The sequence below is a fragment of the Synchiropus splendidus genome, chromosome 2 (assembly GCF_027744825.2).
Source record: "Synchiropus splendidus isolate RoL2022-P1 chromosome 2, RoL_Sspl_1.0, whole genome shotgun sequence".
In the NCBI taxonomy this organism is placed as follows: Eukaryota; Metazoa; Chordata; class Actinopteri; order Syngnathiformes; family Callionymidae; genus Synchiropus; species Synchiropus splendidus.
In genome coordinates, this window is record NC_071335.1 from 24,004,272 (window position 1) to 24,017,500 (window position 13,229).

General features: G+C 38.6%; 1 long non-coding RNA gene across 1 annotated transcript in view; it reads right to left on the minus strand.

Annotated features, from left to right (window-relative positions):
• The window catches only part of LOC128753688 (uncharacterized), a 95,115-nt gene that overhangs the window by 80,725 nt on the left and 1,161 nt on the right, over positions 1 to 13,229 (minus strand). The window lies entirely within an intron of this gene.

The window sequence follows — 13,229 nt, forward strand, 5'->3', positions numbered from 1 at the left end:
GGCAGTAATCGTCTTGGAATATTTACTCCCACAACTCTGTTGTAAAACGCCACATTAAAACTTCAGAAGAATAAAACACGATGGCCATTCAGGAAAACTGAAAGACTGACGGAAAGCACTTATTTTCCTCCATCAATATCAAGTCATAGATGTACAAATAAATACAGTAAGAGACTCCACTTCTTTGTAAAACACTAAGGAATGCACTTAAATGACACATAGTACTTACATAAAGGAGATTTCAAAGCGAGTCTAGAAATATTGATGAAAAAATCAATTGTTCATCTGTCATCTTGTTATCACCTGCTGAGCTGCTGAACCCCTCTGGTGTTCTTAAGTGGGTAGCGACACCTGTCGGTCAGATTGTAGAACTACAGTAAGCGCTCGAGGAGACTGACTTTTCAAATTTTAATAAAAAGGTAAACCCCTGATTTTGGAAGCATATTCGGGCTGGTGCATGATTTGAGATGACCACCAGGTCAGGGACAGGTCATCAGTCTGCTGTGCTACAGTTACTGGATTGAGGGCGACCGATGGAATTCTTCAGGAAATTGATGCAAACTGTTTGGACTTTTAAAACATGCATGCAGTGAAGCCTGGCTTTAATAAAGAAATAAAAGAGGCGATGCTTCCTTAGGACATGGTACTAATGAATCATGTATCAAAGATAATCACTATTGGTTTTAAAAGTGTCTCAGCCACGAGCGCTCAGCTCAGTCCCTGGATGTGCAACAACTGGTAATATTGTAATTAAAACGGGAAACAGGATTATTCTCAAAGACAATATCACATTTCTAGACGAGGAAACGTGCACATGTTGGATTCCTGGGAATAAAAATATATAAACGAAAGAGATGTCCCTTTTTAATTCACAGGGAAGTACTTTATTTCATGGTGAAAACTGAACAGAAATGATGAGTAAATACATAGTATATTCACTTTTATTAAACTGCATATTCTTACTGTTCTTTATGAGTCACTTATGCTTCTGGTAGACTTGCCACAACAGGTGCCATTTTAATAAATGTTAAAAGTGAAGAGTAAAGGTTTATTTCGCAGTTTCTGAGAACTACAAATGACAAAATCACAAACAATGAAACGTGAATTTTTGTTAGCTTGCCGGTGTATTGTATTGTGCTAGGATTCTTTGTCAACTCGCTGATGTGTGTGTGTGTATATATATATATATATATATATATATATATATATATATATATATATATAGTACTTTGCAGAAAGCCAAATCCAGAGGTAGAAATATTGAGAAAACAGCATGTCTCGCTTCGCTTCCATATTTTAGGAGATATGTACCACTGTGTCAACCAAGTGTCATTTTTAAAGTTCGAAGTAGGGCTGCAAGTTCCGACTATTTTTGAAAGCCAACTAGCCACTGATCATCTTCACGATTAGTCGACTAGTCCACGCATGACGCATGTATACGTTGACGCACACAACGTGAATGATTTCAGTGTTTTAAACAGTAATTTGAAATACAAAGAAACGTATGTTCAGTGTTGCAAATACACTGATGATGTTTTGAAACTTTACATTTGAACTGTCCAAAATGTGGTGTAAATTATAAGTGTCCTTTGATGTGTCCTTTGTGACATGGTCCCACAGCCTTCAGTGACTAATTTAACTTAGTTTGACTAAAAGTGCTATTAAATTAGAGTTATATATACTGTTAAATATTAGCACATTATTAGAAAGAGAAAACTTGACTGTAATAAATTAAGGTGGAAAACAGGTTTCTGTGTGAACAAAATGGGCATTACACAATTCATAAAAAAATATTATGAAATATTGGTGACGTTTAATATTGTATTATAAATGCCAACGCCCAGAACACAAATAAATGAAGAGTCAATGTCTCAATTGATATGTTTTAATGAATAAAAGTTGAAGAAGACTCTAACTAATGGCGAACACATCTGCCTCTCCGTGAGACTGAACTCTAAGAAGCCAGCTACCTCCTCAACCTTTAGCCGAATTTTGCAGCAAAAAAAAGGAGTAGAAGAAAAAACAAAAAAAGTGTGAAGTTGCTACATTAAAGATTTCTTTTATGTCGTGCTCATTTAGCCAGGCCTTCCTTCCACAGCGCTCTACAGGTGTCGCTTGCCACCGTTAAGTCCGTCTTTAACAGCCCAGCCACTTTACTGCTGGCTCAGTTTCACCTTCCGAGGACCAGCTACCTTTGAAAGAGTGCGTGTATACAATAAATGGAATAATTCATGATTTTGTCATTAAAAATGAAAAGTTTCTTTTCCTCATACTTGGATGTGTTTTGAAATTATACATAATGGACCGTGGATGTTCAGAAGTTTTCCAAACCTCCTCTAGCTACGTTGGGAGACGTACACCAGTCCCCCCACCACCACCACCACCCCACCCCCCACCCCCTTGTGTTTCACAGGAGAGGGGTACCGGGGCTTTAATTATGTGCAAAGCCCGGATCATTAGCATGGAAGGGGGAGCAGAGCGAAGCGTCCCCGTCTCCAGTCAAGGCTCACAGTCGACCACCCCCTCCTTCTCCTCCTCCTGCTTTCACGTAACAAACCAGTCCCGGCCTTGTTACCGAGTCACAGGTTAACAAGGCGAGGCAGCTCATGATTTTAACTGTGATCCACGGCACATGACCTGCGGAATACCAATACTGCGGATACTGAGGTGCTTAGCGACATCTTTAGTGCGATTCCGATTATTGCGACATAAATATGGAGTTGTGTGCTTTCTTCGGAAAAACAAAGCGTCTTCATCTGCTCGCAGAAGCAGCACAGCGAGTCACAACCGCAGTGCTGAAAACAACCGTGACACAGATACATGCAACGCTTTCGCACATTTATCCCAACCCAGTTCCAAACTTTCTCAATTATTCATTAATATGAAATTGTATTTGTCTCAAGTGGAACGATGTGATTTCCTCCTGCGACAGATGAGCATTGTTTGGACCCTCTCCAGGGCCACCGTGGCTCCTTTGCCAATCTCTTCGCTAACACGTTCAGGAAATCATTTTCCCCCTGATAGTATTGGGGAACCCCGATTTGTCCTGCGACCATTTGTAATGCAGCAAAGTGGGGTAAATGATGAATTGTGTATGACGCAGTCAAGGGAACAAATGGTTTGCTTCATGGCTGGGAAAGAAAAGGTCTTTTTGTGGCGGCATTACCAAATCATGATATGTACATTGACTCTGGAAATGAATGTGGGAGAATTATGTAGATGAAAAAAAAAAACCTGCTTCATATTTGCTCGGAGGATGATATTTATATTTAGAGCGAAAAGAGAACTTCAATATTGGATAAAAGAACTGATAAGCAAGATGGCTGGGGTTGAACATTCAATCTCTGACGTCTCAGAATGTACTTTAATTGAAAATAAATGTTTTAGTCCCAGTTCAAATTTTTTGAAGCACGTTTTTTGTGAAATTAGAATGACAAACAAAAAGCGATATTTTATTTTATATTTATATTTTATTTATTTATTTATTTTTCATATGCATGTTTTGGCTGCTCATGTGATCACTTTAATTTTATGTTGATAGCAATAATAATAATTATTATTATTGATCTGTAGTTTGCAAAGTGCTTGTGCTAACAGGACGAGGAATATTAAAAAAAAAAAAAAAAAGATTCAGGCCCCTTGTTCGTTTAACTAAGTGAGTTTATTTTAATAGAAATACTTGAGTTATTCACTCCTATTTGCAAAATGTGATGAAACACCTGTACAGCTGTTAACTGCAAGTTACTTATTTATGTATTTATTTCTTAATTGTTTTTTTTTGTTTTCAAATAGACAGGTAAACAGACAGACAGACAGACAGACAGACAGATTCCTAACTTTGTCATTGATTGCAAAATAGATAAAAATACTTGTTTTCAGAGATTTATGGGGCAAATCAATTCTCAGTGTATAACGCACTGCACTGCTAAAAAAAGGACATCAAGCCATTTTTATTTTTAGATATGGTTTAATAAGTGGCTGTCGTGGCCGACCTGAGCCTGAATTCTTAAGTTAATGTGCTCGGAAAATAAATCAATTTCAATCACGGAGCTAATTTAAAGAGCTGCACTGCTTACACACAATTTCAACGACCTGGAGAAATATATATGTATTCAATATAATTCTGCCCCGGTGGCTGTAAAACGGCACGCTGCTAATGAATTCATGCATAATTTGAAGAGACTGGAGTGTAATCTTTTGTAAGCGCCAAATCAAGCAAAAGTCCACTGAAAAACAGAAGTAAAAAGATCAGTGATGTCGGCGACTAAAACAACACTCATCCATTTTAATGCTCAGAATTTCCATTCCAGCTTCCTCCATAATTGAGATTCATCTTGCAGACACTCAATTAGTTTGAACAGCATCATTTGTAAATATATGTTAATTTTCTCCATCTCGGCAGTGTGGAGGCGGCAAATGAAATTCAAACTTACCTGTAAGGCAGACCTGTCTGTGAATTACGGAAAATAAAAACACTCCTTCTCAGTGTACTTTTTTTTCTGCACAATCAGTTGTTTTTAGTGAGACGACGATCTTAATTGCATTGTCGCTAGTGTGTCTAATAATCGCCGGGGGACATTTGGGTTTGTGAATCTCTACAGCCTCTTGCTCTGCGTAAAAAAAAAAAGAACCTGCAGAGGCAAAACCACAGGAAAAGGATGCCCAGCATTGCTCCTTAATTTAGGTAGAGATGAATAAAGTAGTTGCGAGACTTGCAGTTTGTTCTCCCTAAGGGTTTCTTTAATAATCTTCCAGATACAGGGTTCAACTGTGGAGATGTGCTCCAGTAAAAGACCACCGAAACTTAAAAGGCTTGTCTTGAATGATCACTCATCTGCTGCTGGTGGTCAACACCGACTATCAGCAGAAGGAGAACATGACTGTGCACGGCAAGATCGTGGATGATGCAGCCCTTTTGGGGAACAAAAACTCTAAACTTTTTTTTAACAAGATTTAAAGAATTAATGAAAGAATGTGACTCTGAAAGATGACTGGGCTCCTCTGCAATAACATAATATTGACATTCATAAATAATAATTTATTATCTTATATTACTTATTTTTGTTTGAAATTGAAAGTAAAATATGACTGTGCATAGTCAGAAAGTGAAAACACTTTGTTCATCATGTTACCAATGGGAGTGAGAGCAGGACAAAAAAAAAAAACAAGAGCAACAAGTTCCTTGCGAGATTAGATTAATGTCACAGTTGTGACAAACAAAGAGACAAACTTAAATGACTGGAAGTTACATGCATGGACACTGCATGTGAATTTCAGTATAAAGAATATCTTTAAAAAATAATAATAATAAACAAAGCAGCAAAAATATATTAATATATTTTTGAATTTCCTTTCAATGTTGAGTAATATTTTGTGATTTTTTTTTTTGTGCAGTTCAGGGAATGCATATCGTAGAGGTTCTTGCCAATACTCCTATCTGTGATACAAAATATTGAAATGAATGATCAGCTTTCCAAAGAAAGGGAGAAAAAGAGGTCAATTTCTGTGAAGGATTGCCAAGACTAAAAGTCTAGTCTTGTTTGGATAATTGTAATAGCTTCCTATTTGTTTGTTGCTCTTAACAGCATTTCAGGTTACTGTAAAACACGTTTTTAACCCTACAGAAGAAAGGTTGGTCAATCACAAAGTAGTTTGCACGAGGAAACAAACGTGTGCGGCTGGTGTTCTAAGAGGCAGTTGTTGTACCCAACACTGCGCTACACACAGGTAGCAGCAAACCATTACAAAAAAATTAGATAGTTACTCTGTTGTAATTACAATTAGAAAGTAATTACAGTTTCTGATACAGATTCCACTGACACTCAAGGAGTCAGCTTGCCACTAGTTTACCTGAAACCTAGTTATGATATTCTGAACATAATCTCAACCCAGCAAAGAACTATGTATAAAACCGTTCAAGAATGTTTACCTTTTGGAACAAGAGGAAGTAGCATGTCCACTTTAGGACGTCATCGATACGACCGATCAATAAAAGTATTAAGGAAACGTCAACCTTCTACTGCTCGCCATGTTCAGGATTAAAGATAGAAAACGATGGAATCCCTGCAGCGGCCAGTGGAAGTGAAAGGAGAGAAGCAGGTCGGACAACATAAGACACCCCGCGGCTTTTCTCCACGGCAGGTGGAGTGAAGCAAAACCTGAATAACTCAGTTGGAAAAAGTTTCAAATAAATCTGAAAAAATGATGTTGTCAAAATGGCCGCCGCACCTGCACTAATAGACACAAAAAACATAAAAGAGGAGAATGGAGTTTCAAGGACAATAATACTTTCTATAAACATGTGACATACCACTCACATATTTTCCAAAAGTATCCTTATCATAAACAGTAAGAAGCTAATGAAAAAGTACTGTTGTATGGCCTCTTGACCACATGTTGGCACTTCATATAAATATTTCAGAGCATTTCTCCCTTTTCACCCCTTCTACTTGGGCTCTTTGATGTTTTTGTTCCACATCCTTTCTCCTTTTTTCATTCTCCCTGGAATAGCTGTGAAATAATCCCACAGTTTTTGCCTTTCATGCCAGGAACTTTGCATTGCATTCCAACATTGGTCTGGAGATGCTTCCTTTCTTTCTCTGCGAAAGATCATCTTTAATAAAAGTCAAGGGCTGAGATGAGCGGCAAATGTGTATTAACCACACAGTGCGAGGTCTCTGGGAGACTGATTAGCATCAGGGAGCTGCTCCACGGCTCCGCGGTAATGAGAGGAAACACTGCTCGGCTGCCATGTGACTGAGCTCAGCCTTGATGTTGGTCCCCTGGTCGGTCAAGGATGATAACAGCCTACATTCTTCTGCGTCCATCATGGTCGGCATCTATTCAAAGGAACTTTTTTGCCTTGAAAGGTTTGTTAATTTCTAACAATTTTGGCACCAGAGAAGAACTGTGACTTCTTCTCCCCGCAGAATACTGGATGCCGTTTTGTGGCCACAGCTTGGATCCAACATCAGCATCAAAAATGTAATATATGCATTAAGATCAAGAGCACAGTCTCACAATCCTGTTGAGATTTTTTTTTCCATACTTGGAATATTTGTATGTCAATAAGGAGACCAATTATTTTGATACTGGTCACCCATTTAATAGAGCTGGTAATAAGACAAGACTGAAGTAGACTTAAGAAATTATGCCTGACTTTGTATGTATTCTCTCAGTTGCTTGTATGTGGAAGTGGAATGTTGCCATGCTATCGAGGTCATGTAGGTGTCACTCAGTCAGTCTATTCCACCCGTGCCTTCAGAACCAGGACTGCAAGTATTAGTTACAACTTTTTAAGAGTCCATCAAGAGTCAGGGAAAGGCTTTATCCATCACCTCTCTACCAGTCACATGGTTTGTTATATTGCACTTGAAATACAGTGGTGTTGACGCGCTGGATAATGGCGACATGACAGTCACCGTACTCATAAGTAGGGTAGGTGCCTCCACTGCCAGCTACTGACCTCAGCAGTTCATGCTGAGCATTACTCTAAGACGGCTTCTATACATTCACCTGAGACAAGCCAAATATTGACACAGATTAGTCACTCAATTTTATTTGTAGCCCTTTATTCAAAGTGCACTGGCATGGGCCACAGAGGACTAAAAAATGGTTGGATCAAAAAAAAAAGGTTGTTTTGGTTGTGCTGTTCTGAAGAAAACTTTTAGAAGTATCATTCCACTTGTGGATTAAAATATTTCCTCTGCATAGCCCAATATTGACTCATGAAATCCCTGAATCAAGTGTCTGAATGTTAAACTCTAGTAATACTAAATGATCAACTTGTTACTCATGAATCATTACACAAAAGGTCTAGGTCACATTACAAGCACTTAATTCACGGTTGCAAGATCAGAAGCAAAATGTTGGACATTGAACTTGAGCACTGCAACCCTTCACAGTCACAATTCAAGTCAAGATTCAAGTCGACTAGAGACGGTGACATTAACGTGTTGTGATATACAGTATGTATTTCTGTCACTCAAAAAGCGCCAACCTCCTGAAATTAATTGGTCATTTCACATGTGAAAAGACGGTGAAACAAATCTCTCCCAAAACTGAATCAATTGCCATTAGTCCCATTTCACACGTTCCCTGACAATTTCATCCAAATCCATCCATAACATTTCAAGTTATTTTGAACACTGACAACCATTAAAAACAAGATTTGCAGAGTTACGAAAGAAAAGCCTCCATAATGGCACATTATTTGTGATCATGACATCGAATGCATAGCTATCCAATATTCTAATGAAATTCTGAAGCCTTTAGCCTCAGTGTCAGATTTGAGTTGATGATGTGTTATATCTGGAATTCTTTTTTTCTTCAGTGCCTTCTCCCTGGACAAAAGGGGAACGACGTGAGCCCTTTCTTATTGGGCTGAATTTACATGTTCTCTTCATATCTCATGCTTTCTTGCCGAGAGAATTCTAATGAAGGGCAGAGTGGGATATCTACTGGGATACGGGAGACCTCGAGACAGGAGATGATGCAGCCATTGATAGCATCGAATTTCCATAAAAGTACAATCAGGTTGGAATTTTAAAAGTGAATGTTTAAGTAGTCTAAGAAAGGTGCTTTGATTCCGGCTCTGATCAAACCCAAGACATCTCACTCAGAGAATAATGACTTTTTCCCTCCTTAATTTTTCTCTCTTTCTGTGTGGTGCTTACAGGTACGGCAAAGCCCAGTGGTATTGTTTCCCTCCAGTACTTCAGTGGAGGAACCTTTCTTCTGCTAGATTAGACAAGGCCAAAAAGAATAGCAAATGTAGATGCACCTCATTACTTGCCGGCTACATAGTGAAGACTTGCACCCCAAACCAAGCCAGCATTTCACGTTGCCCTTAACTCTGAATTCAAGTAAATAAAGATGCATCTTTTATCTAGGTTCATCTAAAATGTACAAGAAAACTTCATTCATGCATTCCAAAGCTTGTGTTCGTACAAGTGAACACTGTATTTTTAAAGTAAATGAATATGAAGTAGCATATGAGGGGTGAAAGGCCAAACCTAGTTCACCTGTCTCAAACCATGACTCCCAGAGACACAAATAAATAATAATTCTTCTATATGTTGTCATGTCAAACATTTTTCTTAAGTGTACAAAGAATGCAATATGTGTGCTCATTGTGTATAAGCATGCTAGCATGCAAGCGATGCATGTTGGTTTACATGTTTTTCGTGTCTTTGTGTTGTGTAATAATGTTGCAAATTATTTGAGAAGCTACAGCCTAGCTTTTCATTCGCAAGACCACAATGCCCATGGCAATCTATCTGTAGCGCTTTATTGACCACCGTGCATCGCCGTGCAGATGGGTACGCCATCATTTCCCCTTCTGGTATGCTCACGGATGAAAAACAAAGTGGACATTCGAGCAGAGATTATGCTGCATAAGAGGCTCAAACTAACCGAGCATGTACCCTGGATGTGAGTTGGAGTTTGAAACCTTGGTTGAAACCTTACTGTACTGCAGGGGAGTTCCATTTTGCGAAAAGTGTGGATTATTGATTTTATATTGAACCTCAAACATGATAACACGTCAGATTTGGACATGCACAATGTACTTTAGTTTCAAATAAACTGGCCCCAGAAGTAGATTGTGAATATGCTTCCAGAGGGTCATTGTGGGCTTTTGTTCAGTTGTCATTATATCTGAGGACTTTTTTCTAAATGTATATATATGTTTAATAAACGTTATCTAATCGATTAGATCATTCCAAATGTTATAGTTATTTCAAACCTTTTCAAAGGGCTGGCAGTTGAACCCCTTGAATGCCCACAAACATTAGCGATCTTAGCTATGCAAAGAACGTATTACCAATTGGAAGATGTTTCTTTTTCTTGTATCAGCTTCAACCGGTATGTCTAATCTTCGATCAACACTCTATGTACCAGAAGTTCTTCTGAAATGACGAAAAATTCTCCAACATCTGACAAAGTGAGGGAAACTTACTTCAGTACCTTCAGCAACACAGAGAGTAGGTCTATACATCTTCTGTTTCAAATGTGATCTGTCAGACCAGTGTGTTTTTGCTGCAAGCCATTACTCTTTCATGCCCCCCTTTTGGAAGGAAGGTTCCTGACCAATTATTTTCAGACAGATGCAGGGATGCAGAATGACTAGAAGCATCAGCTTTTTTTTCCCGATGATGCCTAAGGTAAGGGGAAAATGGCTGGAGGCTACGGTCGACCTCTCGGGACACAGAGGGCTTATAAACTGCGAACCTGACATCTCTTATCTATTACTTTTGCTAAGTAAACCTTTAAAAACACTGACAGCCCTGTACATGCTTTTTCCCAACCTATGTTTATTCAGCATCTGATGAATTAGTGTTTGTGTTTGACATATTGATTGTGCAATAATCACTGATCCAAGGATGGATTTTAATATATACATATATGTATACTGAAAACAAACTTGGGCAACATCTAATTTAATTAATAATTTTCTCATGCATTATGTGAGTTTTATGGATTAAAACTTTCAGAAATCGATACACAGCACACTCCAGAGAAGGTAAATATTTGACATTATAAATAAAAACTTCCTTCCCATTGAACATACCGAGTCTTTTTATAGTCATCATCTGATTTATTTTTCCCCCTCCCATTGGGACCTTGGCAAACCAAACTACTGAGTTCCCCCCCAGAGATCAACCTTCAATCACGGTGCATCTCCTCCATCTCCGCAAGGTCAGCATGTCTGAATGCTGTCAGCTTCATTTAGCAAAAAAACTCCAGCATGTGACCTACCACGATTAAAAGATGTCTTCTTGATTTCTATGCACGCAGAGGCCATGAGCAGTTATGTAAATACGACAATGTCAGAATGAATTTAACTCAGATAAGGCCACACAGAACAAAACAACACTTGGGCATTGTTTAACACATAATTATGCAGTTGGTAGATCTACTTAATATATCAAGTAAGGCCTTTTTAATAGGCTTTTGAATTGTAATTATACAGTAAAGCTATTTAAAACAAACAAAAAAACTGTCCACTGAAAGATAGCTAACCTTGTCAAACAGCTACTCTCATGGAGTGTCTCCACTAGCTTAAACTGCCTATGCAGCCTGCAGCATTATCTACAGTGCTATCAAGATGTAATGTACTGTACTGTAATGTGCAAGAACAATGTTCATCCATTTACAAGTTCAGTTATTCCCTGACTATAAACCGCTCCTTTTTTCTTGTGGTCTGAACCCTGCTGCAGACACGACGACGTCTCTAACGTACGGATTTTTACAGGCTAAAAAGCGCCGGGCTGCCAAAATATTGAGCCTCACTACATCAAACCGATGAAACCACAGGCGTTCTATTGACCTAAAGCGCTCCTTAGTCTGAGAATTCCAGTAATTTAGTTTAAAAAACAAGCCTCTCCAAGTCGCTAAATTTGACATGATTCAGTCGTAGCACTGACTTTCAGTACATCAAGAGGAAATTCGTTTTTCACTGTAAGGGAGGGAGACATTCATTGGCTCAGTCTAACCAGTTTGTAGACTTGACCAAAATTTGGCCCAAAAATGTGAGAACCAAATACTGAAGAAAATGATGATTAAAATAGCTGATTATATCGTCATTATTTAAGCATGATCACAGAAATAATCCAAATGATATGAGTTTTTTGTTGATCAATGAGACCAAAGCAACTGGAAAAAATAAAAAAATATGTATATATTTTTGTTGTTGGTGGTAAAACCTTTGGCCAAGACACTGTATAGTATCAATCAACATTCTTGAATTAAATTCTCATTATCAAAGTAATTTGAAGAAGCTAATGATGTTTAATTACCTTTTCATTGCACATCAATTATACGCACTAAACACCTCAAACAGAGGTTAAATGATGGTCACCCATCTTGTCAGATTTAAATGGAGGTAAAGTTCATAGTATTTATAGCAACATCAGAAAAGATCAATGATTTTTAAGGTCGCTTTTTTTATATGAAGGGCTACACTTGTCATTAGGACAGCATGAATAATTGAGTATACCCTAAGGTAAACACAGATTGACTCGAGCTCAAAAGCGCTGCAGCAAAACAGGACAATGCTACAGTAACTCCCAGGAGGAGGTATGAAGAACTGGTTCTCATAAGCCAGCCAGTCCTATTTGGATGGCCATCAGTCATTGTTTTGAGGGGACAGCATTTCCTCTGTTTCCCCACTTAAATGTGCTGATTCTTATTTCTCTTTTAAGTTAAAGCCAGCTATTCTCAAGCAGGAGAAGGAGATTTTGGCAATTTAAATCGAATGCTAGTAAAGACGGGAGAAGCTCTGATCAATAATTCTGCCCTGAATGTCTCAAGAAAAAAATGACCATTTGGCTTTCTGTTTGTTTTCAGACACATGCCAGCTACTAAAACAGACCAGGAGAAAACACTTCAACGGCGTAGTCAGTCACGAAAATAAGTGAATTTTAATCTAATATACGGGCTAGTATTTCATCGCACATGGATATGAACTGATTTAGAATCCATTGTTAGAGAATTCCATAAACACACATCCATTATATCCTGGTGAGTTAACAAGTGTAATATTTGAACAGCTAACTCCATAGCCACAATAGACAGGATTAATTAGTGGCTATGTTAATACTACTGGGGATTGACAGAGGCAAGATTCCAGGGAAGGTATGTGCACCGGGGGACGACAATCCCATGAGAGAAATCTCAACACGGAAATTTATGAGCAGAGTTGAACATGGTTAACAGCTACTTACATACTGTATCTAGAGTAACTTACGAGCCCATACAGGATTTAAACAACAAGGTGAAACAACGTCCGACCCCTAACTGATGGCAATACTCTCCCCTCCTCAGATCTACAACAAAAACAAAGCACAAAGACCAGAAAACACAGGGGTTTGCCCATCTACTCCTGAAGTTTGTGAAGCACGGAAGCAGCCCTCACAAAGCTGGCCAGTGTGTTTGGGCTACAGTGTTGACAACTTTATTAATATTTAGCTTCTCCAGCAGGTCTTCCAGGATAGAGGCTGAAGTACAAGGAGACGTCGCCTCTCCCAGTGATGCTAATTATCCCCGTTTGCCATACGAATAGCTCCAAGGCATTCTGATTGGATTTACTTGACAAGCTAAATAAATGATCGTCATAAAAGAATAATGTCACCTCTCTGCCCTCGCTCCACACGCCGGCCATGTTGGTTAAGTTACCGCCAAGCAAACATTGTTAAAACTGTTGTATCTCTTGCTAGACACCTTCAACT